This window comes from Anolis carolinensis, chromosome 5 (assembly GCF_035594765.1).
Source record: "Anolis carolinensis isolate JA03-04 chromosome 5, rAnoCar3.1.pri, whole genome shotgun sequence".
In the NCBI taxonomy this organism is placed as follows: domain Eukaryota; kingdom Metazoa; phylum Chordata; class Lepidosauria; order Squamata; family Dactyloidae; genus Anolis; species Anolis carolinensis.
The window spans coordinates 125193669-125209464 of NC_085845.1; the positions used below are offsets into that span (position 1 = coordinate 125193669).

General features: G+C 40.1%; 1 protein-coding gene across 1 annotated transcript in view; it reads left to right on the forward strand.

Moving 5' to 3' along the window:
- pgm2 (phosphoglucomutase 2) overlaps positions 1-15796 on the forward strand; it is a 161248-nt gene that overhangs the window by 11110 nt on the left and 134342 nt on the right. The window lies entirely within an intron of this gene.

The following is a 15796-nucleotide window of genomic DNA, read 5'->3' on the forward strand; positions in this document are numbered from 1 at the left end:
AACCTAAAGCCAGTTCATACCTGGAACAAAACCAGAATCACCATAGGACCAACGTATCTTTTTCATACACACTTTCCAGATATTTTTAATTCCAGGTCGCAACCTCTACATGTTTTGGATTGCATAAGCTCCTTGTCATAGTACAGTGGTCCTCAATCCATGGGTCCCGAGATGTTTTGGCATTCAACTCCCAGAAATCCTAACAGCTGGTAAACTGGCTGAGATTTCTGGGAGTTATAGTTCAAAACATCTGGGGATCCACAGGTTGAGAACCACTGTTGTAGTAGATTTGTAACATATTCCAATTCACTCCCAGAACACGGAAAAGTTTATTTTTGACTGCAGTCTCATATTCTGCAGCTTTCAAGGCTATTTGGAGATTCTGGAAATTTTGGTCCACCACTCCTCCTGAAAACTCTAGTCTTCTGCAGAGTGTTTGTGGAACAAACATGTATGTACGTACGTATTTTCCACAAAATATTCTGACATGGCTTAATGGATGTGGACCAAACCTAGTACACATATGCTATATTCTACAGCTTGAAATATGATGAGGGTTGAACAACATAAAAATAATCTCTTTCTGGGTTAGGGCCCCAAAACCAAATATAGTAAATAAGAATGGATGCTGTACTCAAATGCAACCAAAAGCTGGAGATGAGAGAAAGAAATCCTTAAGATGACAAAAGTTGGGTAAATAATTCAGTTCCTAATAGAATCCTATATTCACAGCAGTGTATTTTTTATGCATGGAGAAAACAATAACCTGAATTAATCTGTACTGAGAAGCTTTAGAATATGCATACCCCAGCAATGCTGGGTACATAAGCTAGTATGCTATATACTCAAGTTTAGACATTTTAGTCAAAATATCAACCCCAAAATTCTGGATTGACTTATCTATCAGTCAATGTGACTAGTACTGTACCTCAACTCTTTAAAAAAAAAGAAAAGAAACAATTCTCTTTTCTGAACAGAGTGGCAAAAGGTGAGCTTAGTCCATTCAGAGAGAACTTTAAAAAAGCACGAACACCTTCTACTATCTCTACTGCATTACCACTTCTGGCTTTTTTTGAAAGTCTGGGCAGAGAGATGGCAGTGACAACCAGGAGTAGCTGGCCTCATGTGTCGGCAGAAGACTGTTCCCTCTGTGCGGAATGACCCTCCATAAATTTGGCCTCAAAACCTACCCTTGATTTATACATGAGGTTGGCTTACATATGAGCACATATGGCAAATGAGGAAATTTTGTATATAAAAATTACATACTAAAACAATTAGCAGACAAATGAAATATTTCCAGATAATGTAATGACATATTTTCCTGTATCAGCCTCACTGAAGTGAAAAGGAGCCATATTCCTCCTTTTAATTTCAGGGAACCCTGACTAGGAGTTTTTGCCCTTTACAAATAGGGGTAAGGATCCCGTGAGAAGCCCGCATGGCTTAGTGGTTTGAGCGCTGTCCTGTGACTCTGGAGACAGGATTCAAATCCCCACTTAACTATGAAAACACAATGGGTGATCTTCAGCAAGTTACATTCTCCCAGACTCAGAAGAAGACAATGGCATAACTCTTCTGGATAAATCTTACCAAGAAAGCTCCATGATATGATCATCTTAGGGCAGTGGTTCTGAACGAGGTGTCCCCAGATGTTTTTGGCCTTCAACTCCCAGAAATCCTAACAGCTGGTAAACTGGCTGGGATTTCTGGGAGTTGTAGGCCAAAAACAACTGGGGACCCCAGGTTGAGAATCACTGATCTTAGGGTCACCATAAGTCAAAAATGACTACAAGGCACACAACAACAGAAGATCCCATAGGGTAAAGGCTGCACGCAGGTTATATTTGCAGCCTCTCAGATTCCCCGAGACACCCATAAGATTGAGAAGATTGAGAAAAAGTTATTAACAAAATAAAAGAATTACCATGGCCTCTATTTTAAATTCTTCCCACATAAAGCACTGAGTTGAGTCACTCCACTTTTCTAAGTGCCGGAGAGGCTAAGCTGCCAGAACATTTTGACAATAACAAAGTGAACCTGGAGTCCTTGGGGGAAAGGAGCCAGTGGTTAGTGAGACACCTGAGTTACATGTGAGATGAGCTACGTGCAAAGCCCTTTTCCATATGTGTTTTGTCATGTTTCAGTTACCACATCCATTTGGCTTATTAGCAATCTGCAAGCCTGGTACTTGGCTATACATGTTATAGAGAATAATCATCACCAATCACCATCATCATCTTACCCATCTTTTTCTGAAACTTAGGACTTATGGAAACTTACAAATTAAACCAAATATCCACAGTTGTTGTTTTTTTTTAAAAAAAAGGTCAACAGTAAAATGGAATTAAACTATTAACATGGAAAACAGTCTAAAGCATACAACTAAAAACGTTCACACTTAAAACAGTACATCACAATTTTAAAAGTCCTTCCTTTGAAAATGTCAGTTCTCAGAAGCCAGAACCAAAAACAAAATCTTGTTGACAGAAAGCAAAGAGGGGGCTGGCTCTTCTAGCTCCTGGTAAAATAGCTATGGAAGCCATACAGTCTGCAGTCTAGGAACATCCACTGAGAAGTCTCTAGACATAACTAATGTTTGGAAATGTTACTTTGGAGCATGACAACTTTCAGCCTCTCATAGCCAGGTAGAATAGTCATGATCTACCTATTGTGGGAACTGTGGCAAGGAAACTTTTAACCCAATATAGATTCAAAGGGATCAGAAGATTTACTCTTTTTTTTGGATAATTTTTATTAAGTATTTTTGCATACAGGTTTAAAATTGTGGGGTTCAAAAAAAGGGGATAAGTAGGGGGTAGGGTGGAGGGGGTGGGGCTAGGGAAGGGGGCTATAGAAAAAAGGGGGGAAGAAGAAAGGGAAAAGGGGGGAATGAAGGGGTGAGTTTGAGGAGGGGGAGAGGGAGGGGGAGAGGGAGGGGGATAGAGAGGGGTTCTAGGGGGTCGGTTGGGTCTTTAGATGGTAGAGAGTGGTCCCCTTGTGGTGTTGGTTCTTCCGTGTTGTAGGATGGCTGTCAATTTGGGTATGGGAGGGGGTCATTTGTCTCATGAAGAGACATGTTGTATTGCTAGGTTTGGGTATTTCTGGTTATTCTTATGGAAATTCTCCGGGGTATGTCCGTCTTTTCCTTATGTACTCTTAAAATATTGACCAGTCTGTTTCTTTTATTGGTTGTCCGTGGTGTTTCTTCATCAGGAAGGTTAGTCTGTCCATGGCCTTTGTTTCCCATACTTTTAATAGCCATTGATTAATTGAAAGGATCTGGTTTGTTCTCCATAATTTGGCAAAGACAATCCTGGCTCCTATAACCAGATAGTTTAGAATTTCTTCCTCATTTGCGTCCAATTTCAAATTTTTAAGACCCAATGGGTATAGTTCTGGTCTCATATGTAGTTTCTTTCCCATTATTTTTACACATTCTTCATGGATTTTTTTCCAGTATTTCTTTGCTTCGGGACAGGACCACCACATGTGGTAGAAACTGCCCTCATTCATCTTGCACTTCCAACATTTTGTTTGAATATTTTTGTTGTAATGGCTTAATTTTTTCGGAGTGATGTACCATCTATAAATCATTTTGTATTGTTTTCTTTTAAGTTGGTTGCATGTGTGTGTTTTATATTTTTCTTCCAGATTGATTCCCATTCCTCATATCTTATAGGTCTTCCTATTAGGCTTGATCGATCCACGAAAAATTTGATTCTAAACTCGTTTCAAAACTAGAGGGGGGCAGCTTTTCGTTTCTGATGGTATTTCCGAATTTGGCCCCCCAAAAAATTTGAAATTAACGAAAATTCGTTATTTTCTAAATTAATTCGTTAATGGCGGACGCGCATGCGCAATTCCCAAAAACAGCACAGAGGGAGAGGACTTTGCAGGACTCTCCCACCCTCATTTTTTGAGTGATCTTCTTCCAACTTGGTACAGTGGTAGAACACATTTAACACTGATAGCTCACCAAAATTTGGAACGTTTCCCTTATCCTCTGATTTTTGGCGAATTTTCATAGCTTTTATAATAAACCATTTTTTAATAATTGCAGAAATCTGTTCCTGGTTTGAAAGTCTTATTTCCTGTTAAATTGGGTTGTCTTTACTGTGAAAGTCATTGTTCTACTTCAGAAACTTTGTTTTTGTGGCTGAAACTTTGTTAAATTGGTGTGTGTGTGATATATACTGTGTATATAGTCCCTGCATAATGTGTGTGTGTGTGTGTGTGTGTGTGTGTGTGTATAGGTAAAGGTAAAGGTATCCCTTGACGTTAAGTTCAGTCATGTCTGACTCTGGGGGTTGGTGCTCATCTCCATTTCTAAGCCCAAGAGCCAGTGTTGTCCATAGACACCTCCAAGGTCATGTGGCCGGCATGACTACATGGAGTGCCATTACCTTCCCGCCAGAGCGGTACCTATTGATCTACTCACATTGGCATGTTTTCAAGCTGCTAGGTTGGCAGAAGCTGGAGCTAACAGCGGGCACTCACTCTGCTCCCGGGATTTGAACCTGGGACCTTTCGGTCTGCAAGTTCAGCAGCTCAGTGCTTTAACACACTTCGCCATCGGGGCTCATGTATATATAATATACATACACATACACACAATGTGGAGAATATGTGGAAAGGTAGATAGATAGATAAGTTGGGAGCCACAGCGAAGGCACCTTCCTGGGAGCAAGGTCTAATAATAATAATAATAATAATAATAATAATAATAATAATAATAATAATAAATCCCTTACAATATCCAAGATGGCTCACTGCTACAGAATCTTGGGAGGTTTAGTTTGATATGGTACCATTATTGGCAGAGAAAGCTAAGCTGTAGGAGTTGAAATCCAATCATTTATCCTCCCTATAGAATCAATTTTATATGCATTTTTAGCTACAGAAAAGCTAAAATCAGGACAGTAAAAGAACAACACCCAGAAAATGGGAATTCCAGACAGGAAACAATCAGGGCTGGGGCGAGGCGGCGGCGGCGGCCATTTCCCCCTCCGTCTTCCTCCTCCTCCTCGGCCTCCTTCCCCCTCGCCCCCTCCCATTGGCTGAGCCCGTGACGCCCCTTTTGCTGAGGGGCAAAAGGAAAGGGCCTGAATGGTGGGAGTTTGGGTGATTTGCAAAAGCTTTTTTTTCCTAACGAAAAAAACGACGACATAACGAAAAACGGCCTCTCGCGATTCGAAACCGCGATATCCAGACGTGTGGACAACCAATGCTTCAAAATTGCTTCAAAACAAACGAAAATAACGAATTAATAACGGTTAACGGGGAAAACGAATTATTTGAGCAAGCCTACTTCCTATATCTCTGGCCCATTGCACCATGCTTTCCTTAATTTGTTCTTCCTCGGTATTCCACTGCAGGAGTTTCTTATATTTGTAATTAATTTTTTTACGGACTCTAGAATTTTATCCCATTCTGTGTCTTTCTTCATGAAGCCTTCTTGTTTATCAATGTATTGTTCCTTTATTTGCCTGTAGTGGATCCATGATAGGTGTCTGAATGATTTCAATACTTCTTCTTGTGTTTTTAGGACATATTCATTTTCTTGACTTGTAAGGACATCTCTGTATGTGGGCCAGTTTATGTTGCTTTGGATACTCTTCTGAGTTATTGCTAGTGGCGATAGCCACATTGGGGTTTTGGTGAACATTCTTGTTTTGTATTTCTCTCATATCTTATTTAGTGAAGTTCTTATTATGTGGTTTCTGAATATTTTCTTATCGTTTTTGGCTGCTTTGTGCCAAATATATAAGTGCCAGCTGGCTTTTAGGTCGAAACCTTCTAGATATAAGATTTTCTTGTTTTTTCAGAAGATTTTCGGTACATATTATTAGGTCCTATTTTTCCTGATCCTCTGCTGATTGACAGCAGGAACTTTTCCCCCTCCATCTTTCTCCAAGTAGTTTTTCTGCAGCTCTGCAGGACATGAATAGATGCTGCTATTATGGTTCTCTAGAGATATGAGAGACCAGGATGAAGAATCAAGGGTTAAGCCAGGCCTGGGAGAGGACTGAACTCTAAAAGAGAGATGAGGGAACTCCAGTGAATTGAACTTCTCAAGCTGCCTCTCATCCATTGTGGGTATTCCACATAATTCCAACTCTGTTATTCAGAAAGGGTCTCTCCTGGGCCCAGGCCAGACAACGTCTCAACACCAGATCAACGCACATGGAAAAACATAATTAAATGCCATGAGAGTGTACAAGGAATACTCAAACAGATTAAGTGTTTTTACCTGCCACCCACGTCACATATAAATCAGATCTTAGCTACACTTGGAAATAAATAATTGCAGAGTCTGGATCATTAAAGTGATGTAATTATCCCATTATGTGGCTCCGTGAAACATTAATGGTGCTAGAACTGCACATCACATGAAAAATATTTGGCAAGGTCTTTGTCCAATGGAACATATTGGTTCTATGGGCTTCTGCATGAATACAAAATGAGGTGAAGTGAATGGTTGGTGGTGGAGCTCTTCAGGAGATATTTTCCCCACGCAAGCTCATATTTGGAACCAATACTGTGCACCCTTCACAGACACAGATACACACACACATATCGCACTCACTTGTAAAGGCTAGGTCACGGAGTGTTTCGGTGAAGGATAGGTTTTGCTTTCATCTCAAAAGTGTTCCCTATAGGAAAGAACAGTAGTCAATATAAATAGTGGGCTGGACTGTACTGAAATATCATTATAAAGTAGTCAGTGTGAAAACTGGAGAGGGTCCCTGCACCTCTAATGGTTGGGTTAAAACCATAATTTCTGTTGGTGTTAGACAGCTGCTAATGTATTGAAATTGGCACTGTTTCTGATCTCTCATAGGGCCCTTCCACAGAGCCATATAACCCAAAATATCAAGGCAGAAAATCCCACAATATCTGCTTTGAACTGGGTTATCTGAGTCCACACTGCCATATATTCCAGTTCAAAGTAGATAATGTGGGATTTTATTCAGCTGTGTAGAAGGGCCCCCAGATATTGTGGGATTTTCTGCCTTGGTATTCTGGGTTATATGGCTGTGTGAAAGGATCCTGAGAGGGATCTTCAACAAAATATTTATTTACTGCATTTATATACCGCTTTTCTCACCCCTGGGAGGACTCAAAGCAGTTTCCTACATAATAATGGCAAAATTCAAATACTACAAATGGGGCCCCAAACCTGCTGAATGTACTCAGGATTTATTTGACTGTTGCTATTATTTTATTAATATTTTTGTCTTCAATTTCTTACACTCAATCCTACATTATCATCTGTCCTCTTTGTGAAAGGTGCTATGTGGTCTGCATGAAGATTCATACCCATGTAACAATTTCCCTATTAATATAGGAGGCAGTTATGCAATACTGTTGTGATGTTAATTATCTTTGTATCACTCGGAAGGCTGCAGAAAAGACAGTTTGCCTTTAAAGGTAATTTCCACAATGGCTATGTTAGAATATCTTTTAAATATGAAGCTTGCAGCATGACCTGAAGAATAAATATGCAGTGCATTGCTGGATAAATATGACAGTTTCTGAGACCTCTCTCAGTAATATAGATGACAAGTGTTTACATATGCAGGATTGATTATGCATGGAAACTGTAGCAAGATTTACATCAGCTGTGGTTGGAAGAATCATCAATTTATGCTATAGCTCTGATCAGCTCTCAGCAGCATATTCAGTGGTAATATTACCATTTTCAGTCCAAAACATTTGGAAGGTTGCCTTTAGCCTGGCCCTGATTTAAACAGCCACTGGCTTGGATTCTTCTGTTCCAGGGAAAATAAACAGACTCCAGCTGTACATCACATAAAAAAACTTTCAAAAAGAAACAAAATTGATTTACTAGTTTCATGTGCAAGGAGTAGAGTGAAGTTGTTCTGAAAAAGCAGAGATGTGAAACCAGCAACTCTCCAGATGTTATGAGACTCCTTCTCAAACCTTTCCTAGCAAATATTGCCAATGGTTAGGGATTGTGGGGGTTTCATTTTAACTGGATTTGGGAGATTACACATTGTTTGTTCTAGCTGTAAGAGAAAGTAAGAAATAAGTAGAGAAAGCTCCTGAATCACGTTACCTGAATTTATCTAATCTTGTCAGAGACTAGAAGCTTAACAGTATCTAGATGGGGCTGCGGTAGCACAGCAGGTTAAATCGCTAGCTTCAGGAAATCTGTCGACCGGAGGGCTGGCAGTTCAAAGCCATGAGTCAGAGTGAGCTCCCGACTGTCAGCCCTAGCTTCTTGCCAACCTAGCAATACGAAAGCATGTAATGCTAATAAATCAATAGGTACCACCTTGGCGGGAAGGTAAAAGGGTGCCCCATGCAGATATGCAAAACATACTAGCAACAGATCAGAGATATCTATGAATAACAGGCTCCTCGGTATGGAAAAATGAAACAGGAGCATCTCCCCATGGCCGGAGTTGAGCATTGCCTCCAGACACAAGAGGTGAAAAAAGGGGAAGACCTTTACCTCTGTCTGTGTATTGTTTGTCGTTGTATAAAAGGCATTGAATGTTTGTCTTATATGTGTTCTATAATCCACTCTGAATTCCTCTGGGGAGATAGAGCAGAATATAAATAAAGTCTAGTATTATTATAGGAGCCCCGGTGGCGAAGTGCGTTAAAGCACTGAGCTGAAGACCGAAAGGTCCCAGGTTCAAACCTCGGGAGCGGCGTGAGCAGCCGCTGTTAGCTCCAGCTCCTGCCAACCTAGCAGTTCGAAAACATGCTAATGTGAGTAGCTCAATAGGTACCACTCCGTAACGGCGCTCCATGCAGTCATACCAGCCACATGACCTTGGAGATGTCTATGGACAACGCCGGCTCTTCAGCTTAGAAATGGAGATGAGCACCAACCCCCAGAGTCGGTCACGACTGGACTTAATATCAGGGGAAATCTTTACCTTTACTTAGTATTATTATTGTTATTATTATAATCATTATTATTATTGCCTGTGATATCAAGAAATTGGACCTCCAAATTATGAAATGTATAAAGGTATATAAAATATGGGGTGCAGCTTGCATGCCCTTGCCTCATAGGAACCTTCATTATGATTTGCTTCTGGAATGTTGTCCAAACACACCCAGACCCCTTCTTTTAATTTCCATATTCCCCACACAATGAACTGGGAGGCGTGGAAGCACTCAATGAATTTGTACTAGATTTCCTGGATTTATTTCCTGTTCTTGTTAAGATCGGGGCAATCTGTGGAGAAGATCTATCACCCATGTCCCAAGCCAGCCCCACCCATTGAAATGGTCATCATACTCAAGCACCCATTGCGTACTTTGGACTAACCCCATTGTGTTCACTGGAGCCAACCCATTAAGCCCATCATGGACACATTTCCCAATGATACACTGCATTTCTCTCTGCTTGCACCCCTCTTGGAGATGGATGAATAAACAGACTGAGACTTCAGATGCTCCAGTGGCTGTTTATTACATTTCCCGCTACCATAAAGAACCAACCAGCAACAACATCCAACTAAATCTTGAGCCACTCAGGATGCAAATACTAGCTGAACAGTTTCTGAACCAACCAGGATCTGGCATGCGTTTCTTCAATAGTTGTCAAATGAAATAAAAATGCTTGGAGTTAGCTATTGAGATATGTCAGTACTTTGGAGTGCTTTCTCTGCTGACATCCTCTCTGGTTATTGAGAATAAACATCTGATTTTACCTTCTACCCATCTGTGTCTGATTTGGCCTCCTGGAAAACTATACATGCTGGGCCCCCCAAACCACCAATTTCAGTGGAGCTGAAATTACCGTATACTCGAATATAAGCTGACCTGAATATAAGCCAAGGCATCTAATTTTACCACTAAAAAATTACATTAATTGAGGCATCAGTGGGTTAAATGTTTTTGAATATTTACATCAAGCTCTAATTTAAGATAAGACTGTCTAACTCTGATTAAATCATTATTCTCGTCTTCTTCAATGTAAATGTGCTTATGTATCCTTTTAATAATAATAGAGTAAAATAATACATGTAATAATAATAATAAATACAGGAAAATAATACATGTAATAATAAAGAGAGTAGAATAATAAATGTAATAATAATAATACGATCAGTGAAATAATGTATTATTATTAATAATAAAAAATAGAGCAAAATAAATGTAATAGTAGCAACAATAATAGAGTACAATAATAAATGTAATAATACCAATAATAATAGAGAAAAATAATAAATGTACCATATATTCTCGAGTATAAGCTGACCCAAATATAAGCCAACCAGGATCCTCACCCGAGTATAAGCAGAGGGGGGCTTTTTTAGTCCTAAAAAAGGGGCTGAAAAACTAGGCTTATACTCGAGTATATACAGAAACAACCAAGGAATACCAAGGATTTCCAGATAGGGGCTTAGAAAGAACCCTTTCTGAAATCTTGGGGAGGTACTGTAGTGGAAGAAGATTCATGCCTGGCCAAGACAGCAAAACTAACTCACCAAGTTGAAGACAAACCACAGAGGTTGATTACAATTTGGCCAAAAAGGATACAAACACAGCAATTAGCTTCAAAATGTACGAGCATAAACATACAGAGAAATACAAGACATCTTATACAGTTCTGACAGCTATTCAAACTTCCCGCCCGCTCCCCTGATTGACTAGAAAATTGGCTGGCTAGGATCTATGTCAGGAGGGAAAGTGACAGCCAGATTTATCAGAGTGAAGGACCAATCAGCTGCAGAGATGTCCCCGGGAAGGTGCAGTCCAGAGAAAACAAATAGTAAAAAATTGCTGATGGGTTTCTGATGAGCTCAAATGTCCAGTTCCATGCCAGACAAAGATAAGAGTTTCTGGAACAAAAAGTGATGATCTTGGGCAATCAAAGGCTTGGCTGTCAATAAAGAGGTTTAACAAATGCACATACTCTGAGCCTTTGTTTCTGCAGGCAGAAATCTCTCAGCTTCAAGTGAACCATATAACTAGACAAACAAGTTTGGGTTTATCTGTCTTTGGCGGGGAAGTCACCTATCTCTACATATACATGAACAATGGATTATAATGATTGCTCTGGCTGGGAACAACCTCTCCTGCTCAGGAAATGCCTCAGCAAAGTTACAAAAAGGCGATTGTCTCTAGACAATGCCTTGCTACATTTTATCAAAATATATAAAAATACAGGTTAGGCAGAAAGTCAGGAAAAATAAGTACACTTTATTAAGGAATAGAAACGATAAAGTCTTTGTGGGGGAGAAGCTGCCGTAGTTCCACTCCTGATCCCTGCTGCTTCAAAGTAAAAAGGTAAAGGTAAAGGTTTCCCCTGACGTGAAGTCCAGTCATGTCTGACTCTGGGGGTTAGTGCTCATCTCCATTTCTAAGCCAAAGAGCCGCCGTTGTCCGTAGACACCTGCAAGGTCATGTGGCCGGCATGACTGCATGGAGCGGCATTACCTTCCTGCCGGAGGAGTACCTATTGATCTACTCACATTGGCATGTTTTCGAACTGCTAGGTTGGCAGGAGCTGGAGCTAACAGCGGCCACTCACACTGCTCCCGGGGTTTGAACCTGGGACCTTTTTTTTTTTTTTTTTGCTTCAAAGTAGCAAAAGTTAAAAAAAAAACAATTACAAATAAAAAAATAATATTTATTGCAGAGCCCTTGGTGAATTATAGATCTTTTGAGGGAAGGAGTCATTGTGGTTCAACAAGAGTACTGCTACCCAGAGTTGATAGTATTAGCCTAGGTGGACCAACGGCCAGTGAGTATAACAACCTCATCAAACATGCCACAATTTGTGGCAATTCCAGTGGTGCTAATCCAGGGGCATGGGAAACCCGTTGCCACATGCTCTGTATTGCCGGACTCACCAGAGTCTCCATCCCATGGGGAAGCATCCACCGACCAGTTTCCCCCACTGATCCAAGGCAACACAGGAAACCTCCCATGTTTCCATCATGGAAGAATGCACTCGTTCACCTTCCCTTTTATGACGGAGCCCCACCAGAAGTTACAGTGTGTCTTGAAATGTACTCTGCCATAAAAGGATAGGTGAACTGCATGCTGCCAAAATCATCCCCATCTGATGAGGTCGTAAGAGAGTTTCTTATGTTCTCTGCCACAGAGCTCAGTTGCTATGGAAAGGTGGAGAGGCACTTCATATAGCCAAAGCAGAAAAATATATTTCTCACTTCTCAACCAAGTATCCTTGTTGTCAGTTAAGTTGATCTCCAAGTAAAGCATGCAAAGATTTTAAAGCCTTTAAACTGCAATAAAGAGGAGAAAGGAGGGGAGAAGCAGAACAGGAGAGGTGCAAAAGCCTATTCCATTGCCCTCAAACACCCTTGGCATTGTATTTCTGAATACTCCCATTCCCTTTAGTGGGATGCACTGAAGAGTTTGGTTTCCTGGGAGAAGATTCCTATTATCTTGCATAGTTTATTTGCAGATATACAGCAGTGCACAGCAGAAATAAATAGAGTCCTGGGGTGCGTATAGCAGTTTAACCCCACTTTAGCTTTCATGGTTCTCTTCTAGGGGGGACTAAACTAAAGTCCTCTCCCTAAGTTATTTTTGTGGCCAATGAAGTACCGTGTTTCACAGAAAATAAGACAGTGTCTTATATTAATTTTTGCTCCGAAAGTTACACTAGGTCTTATTTTCAGGGGATGTCTTATTTTTCCATGAAGAAAAATGAACATTTATTGTTGAACAAAAAATGAACATTTATTTTATACTGTACAGTAGTTGTCATCACAAACCAGCATAACCAGACAAACTGTGAATCCTATCAAGAATTTCTTGTTACTACCATTATTTCCATGTACAACAATCTATGGTACATACATTTACCAATCCTGCATGCCCTGGTGTTCTGTTTGGCAAGCATACTTCCAAACACAAACTTTACTTGGTCTTACTTTTGGGGAAGGCCTTATATTTAGCAATTCAGCAAAACTTCTACTAGGTTTTATTTTCAGGGGATGTCTTATTTTCAGGGAAACATGGTATCCCTCCTCTTTTTTCTCCATTTTGGCTCATATTTGCCTCAAAAATAAACTAAAATGTTCATTAGAAGCCCAGAACCCTCCCCCCCCCAAAGCCAATAAAGTTTTTTGTTGGGGATTTTGTGCCAAAAAATAATTTGTTTTTGTGTGTGGTCCTTTGAGTTTCCCGGAAGTATAATTTCTCCTGTAGACTTCCACAAGTTGTCCATTTTATGGAATTCTGGAATCTATAGTTTGGGAAGTTGAGTTTAGAATTTTCTGCCAGAGAAAGCTCTGACATCTAACTACTGTTCAAAGAATTCCAGCTCCATTCCCAAACTACAGCCCCCACTGTTCCTGGCTTCTGGACCTCAATGTGATGAGGTCCCTAAAGATCAAACTAACTTGTATGTAGTACAGAAATACCCCTTGTAAAATTGATACTATCTTGCTGATATTGTTTTGCTGAGCAATTCCCAGCTCTGGATAGTTTGTTATGCATGTTATCATAGTAATGATCCCAGCGCTGAATCCTTTACAAGAATTTACAAGCCAAGGGTTTCTCCCTGTTTTACAAATCTTGGCTTTTGAAAGCATTCCTGCAGATTCTTATATAACTACAATCTTTCTCCACTTCTCACACCCATTGTTTGGCTCACCATGAGATCTGCTTTATTAAGCAAATGCACAGAGTCGTTTTTTCATGTACATCGATTTGCACTAAAATTAAGCTTCTATTTGAATACATGTATGTACAGAAATAGCTTTAGAAATTTCACATCTCACAAATGGGAGTGTAATTTGAAAAAAAGTGCACTCACATTTTTTTGCCCAATTCAAATGTTACATTATATTGTTAATATGTATTTCCACATAATTTACATTAGTTGAATGTAATTCAGTGTGATTCACCTTGGAACCAGAGTCTTAAGCACAGTCTTGTTCATGTCTACTTAAATTCTATTCATTTTGATTTAATAAAATTGTAGACAGAGCTTGAAAATGACATATTATCAGTACCAGTATTACCTGTTTAGGGGACAATGAGGCAGAAACCCATATTCATTCAATGGTTATAATAGATGAGATTAGCAACTGGATGTGATTGGGGGTAGGAATTGTGTGCCCTCCAAATATAGTCAAATTACAACCTCTCACAGATAGGGACTGCAATCCAACAGCCTCTGGACAGCTACATATTTCCCTCCATGATATGAGCCCAATGCTTTGCAAACGTGTGATGTATGTGTCACTTATAAATATAAGCAAAAACCAACTACCAAAACAAGACCAACATAATATCATCTCAAATAATATACACTTTTGGAAAATGGATCTTCGAGGCAGAGTAGTCTAATTGGCAAGGCAGAAACTGAACAACTAGATCCATAAAGCAGAAGCAGGTTTCTTGATGCTCAAATGCAAATCGATTAAAGATCGAACACAGGGAAAAGAGAAACAGAAGCGATAACATGGCTGTAGGTTATAATGAAGCTGAAAAAGAGTGGGTGTGGAAAAGCAAACAAATAGAAAGTCAGCAAACATGCAAACTAGCAATTGATGAGTATAAGGGTGAAAGATTACTAATTCTCATATTTCCATTCTCTGTTCCAAGTGAGATGGTATACAGCTGCAGAATTAGTTTATAATACTTTACACATTTCCTAGAACCCCAGTGGCGAAGTGTGTTAAAGCACTGAGCTGCTGAACTTGCAGACCAAAAGGTCCCAGGTTCAAATCCCGGGAGCAGAGTGAGCGCCCGCTGTTAGCTCCAGCTTCTGCCAATCTAGCAGTTCGAAAACATGCCAATGTGAGTAGATCAATAGGTACCGCTCCGGCGGGAAGGTAACGGCACTCCATGCAGTCATGCCGGCCACATGACCTTGGAGGTGTCTACGGACAACACCGGCTCTTCGTCTTAGAAATGGAGATGAGCACCAATCCCCAGAGTCAGACATGACTGGACTTAATGTCAGAAGAAACCTTTACCTTTACCTACTCATTTCCTAAGAATAATTATTACTAAATGTAATGGGATTCACCTTTGATGAGACATGTAGAAGCTTGCATAGTTCATAAAGGAAGTTCAATAAAATTAATAATTCATATTTGTATCATTTGATTTATATATTTATGCTTGCTTTTTCACAATTTAATTTTTATATACCATTTTGGGCTTTGTTTTTTGGAAACAAAAAAACCCCAGTGACATAGCAGGTTAAATCACTGAGCTACCGAACTTGCTGACTGAAAGGTTGGTGGTTCAAAGCCGGGGAGCGGAGTGAACTCCCACTGTTAGCCCCAGCTTCTGCCAACCTAGCAGTTCGAAAACATGCAAATATGAGTAGATCAATAGGTACCGCTGCAGTGGGAAGGTAACAGTGCTCCATGCCATTATGCCGGCCACATGATCTTGGAGGTGTCTATGGACAATGCCGGCTCTTCAGCCTAGAAATGGAGATGAGCACCAACCCCCAGAGTCGGACATGACTAGACTTAATGTCAGGGGAAAACCTTTACCTTTATCTTTTTTGGAAAGTTGTTAACTGGAGAATACAAGTTTTATTAATGTCCCAGATTTGACACAACAGGGTTAATGTACATTCCGGTCCTAAAGCTAATATAGTCAACTCTGGAGTTGAAACATGTACAATGCTAAAGGCTCTTTAGATAAAATGAGAGCAGGCCAAATGGCCTGCAAGAAATTGTTGGGTTGCAGATCCAATCCGCACTAGGCAACATAGACAGTGGTGAGGGACCATGAAGTTGTAACTGGCAGGTAACAGGTTGTCTGCAGATTCATGAGATAAAAAGTCAAATAAAACATGGGAAAA